Here is a 3075-nt window from a genome sequence, read left to right as displayed (position 1 = left end):
CCCTAGTTCTGTGGTAATAGAGACTCAAAGGCTTTTCTTGGTTTGTATGCTCAGTAATCTTGGATACCTGCAGAACCTGTTGAGCGTGGTGTTTCCTGGAGCACATGAAAGGCATGCTGCCATCCAGCACTTGCTTTCTATTCCCCATGTACTGTTGTTTTTGTAAGTTCCGCCAGTAGTGCTGTTCCTTAAAAAATCAATGGCACAAATTCTCTGTAATAATTGGCCAGCCCCAGAGGTTGTTCTTGTTTCTCTTGGTGCCTGTAAGCCATTCTTCCGTTCCTATAGGCAATGCCTAATGGAAATGTTGGGTATTTGACACCATCTTTTGTTAGCAGGTGCTGAACTGTGCCCTCTGGGGGTCTGCCAACCTAGGCAATACCGTTGCCTGCAGAGGTTTTGTACCCTGCCTGTAATGCACAGATGGCAGTAGCACAGATGTATGCAGCTGCATACTCCTCATGGAACGCAGCAACCCTGCACACTTGTCCCTGAAATGCTGCTGCTGTTGCATGTAAACCTAAGGCTACTGTACTTGATTTCAAGGTTTAAAAAAAGCCGTTCTCCCAGGACACTCTAGTCACAGTACCTCTCAATAGTCTTTGGTTAGATAATAAGTATGGCAATTCTATTGTCACTTTGCATCACATTTGGAAATCATGTTTCTTTCCCAGAAATCCAAGTGATTCATTAGCTGTCCATCCTCTTGCTACACGATGTTTTCAGGGGCTGAAGACTCTCTTTGGCCTTCACTTTACATTATTGTCTGAATCTTCTTTGACTTGGTTCCACAGATATTTGAGTCTTTTCTGGGTGTCATTTTGTCACTTGGGATTTTTTTGTAGCTTTTATGAGAATACCATCTGGAAATCCTGCATTATTTTCTCCAGCTGAGAAAATGACTGTGGTTTTAGCTGTACTCTTGCAGCATGGGAATTCTTGATTTACCATCAGTCATCTGTCATCATGGTTTTGGCACATAGTGATATACTAGTTCCGGCAAGGCTTCTTGCATTTTCCAGTCTTTTGGTGTGTCCAGATAATAAATCTGGTTTTATATCTGCAGTGCAACTCATTTCTGCTAGGACTGTGATGATACATTGTCACAAAAGTTAGGAACTTGGACCCTGATTCTGATAATAACACCAGCACTTTGTCATCGAGTGGCACCCTGCACACTTGGCACACAAGTACCATCCTCTTTGTTTCATCCATGCTTCTTGGGTCTGCTTCGGTGTGCTGTATGCTCTTACTCCGACACACTTGCGAATGTGCCACTGAATTTTTTTTTTTCCCAGACGTTAAGCCTGTAGACAACTGCAGCCCTTCAAAACTTTTGGAGTGCTAGAAGTGCATTTTCTTCAAGAAGCTGTCTTAGACAAGATGTTATAAGACTAGTGGGCGTTTTGTACACTAGGGCAGGTGCGCAGACTTTGAAAATGTTTGGTAAGAAGTTACGAAGATAACTCCAGTTGCTCAAAGCATCATCTGTTTAACTTTATACCCCACTTTCATCCACCTTCCACCTCATTGACTGTGACGAACCTTATATTTCTGCACTTTCTTTGGCCATATTAGAACATGATATGCTACAGTCTTTTGGACACATGGCATATGTCAATGGAATATCTATCAGAAATTGAGTGAAAATATAATAGGAGCAAACAAAAAAGCTGATTAGCAAATTTTCCATGATTTCAAATGCAAAATTTCCTGATTTTAGCTCAGGAGTTTACATGACAGTCAGGGAAAAAGAAAAACCGATCAACTTTTTCAATGTTGCCTCCAGCAAATGCTAGGTCTTTTTGCATAGGGACATAAAAATTATTAAAGTAAAAAGGGTTTTTATACAGTGTCAGACTGGAGCCATCATAAACACTTTAATAAAGTGCTTGTAGACAAAAAAGGATGTTATTGTATATTTTACTCACATACATAAACACACACACACAATCTGCCAAAATACTAAACTGTATCTGAAGATGATACTTCACTGACATATTGTTGAACATTTCATTGACTCGAGTGGCTTGAATTGATCCCATTTCACACAGCCTTGCATGGAATATAATGACATTATTTGCTACCTGGCCCTTTTAGCATTTCATTTCAATAAGATTAAACTGGTTAGAACATCCTCCCTTTCTGCAAGTTATTGAGTCAAGAACAAGCATGGAAATAAACCTACATGTAGGAGACAAGTAGAAACTACACCGGCAACTTCCATATCTACATTGTATGGAAAATGGAGGTTGCTTGTACCTCTTTTCTGAAACTGTCAGAAGCCAGGAGCTATAAAAATTCATCCTATTTCAATGACATCTCTAGACAGCCAATTTCATCCCTTGTTGGAATCATCAGTAAACAATACACTGTTGCAGGAATCACTGTCTATAACTGCATGCTTCAGAAAATACCAGAACACCACCTTACAAATAACGGGCATTTGCTAGGGCCTTTGCAGGCACAAAATCTTGAACACATTCTCTCCTCTGCTTTTCTAACCAGAAGTAAAATAGCGGTTATGCTTCTTTTCTTCATTTTTCTCTTCCACATTCTGCTGCCAAATAGCCGTCACCCACATTCAAGGACTCCCAGGTAACTCCCTACATTTTGAACGGAGCAGTCAAAGGCTTAAGCTGCACTATTATGTGTGCGAGGAAGGACTGATAAGAGCGCAACAACCTCCGCTCTGCATAGGCTTCAGAACAGCAGTCCCAGCTGAGTCCTGCAGAAACAGAAACTATTTGCCTGCTAAACCCAGAAAACGTGTAGCTGTGACCTGCTGGACACCAGCCTTTGAGGAGCCTCAGTGCAAACAGATACTCTCATAGACTCTCCCAAGAAGGAAATGGAATTAAGAAGAAAAATAGACATACAGGTTGAATTTCAGGCCCTATTATATGGTGCTTCTCCATTTCTTCTCACTGCATGTGCAGCCCCACACGCAAAGAGTGACTAGCACTCACAGGCAGGGTGGTGATTGCAGTGCACTACAGGAATAACAAAATCAAGAAAGGGCAAGGCTGCAAGGTCCCACTAACAGAAATGTGGTGTAGGCTACAGCAGATCACC

This window comes from Buceros rhinoceros, unplaced genomic scaffold (assembly GCF_000710305.1).
Source record: "Buceros rhinoceros silvestris isolate BGI_N320 unplaced genomic scaffold, ASM71030v1 scaffold1739, whole genome shotgun sequence".
Lineage (NCBI taxonomy): Eukaryota > Metazoa > Chordata > Aves > Bucerotiformes > Bucerotidae > Buceros > Buceros rhinoceros.
The sequence above is the reverse complement of the archived record's forward strand: the minus strand, read 5'-3'. Positions refer to the sequence as shown.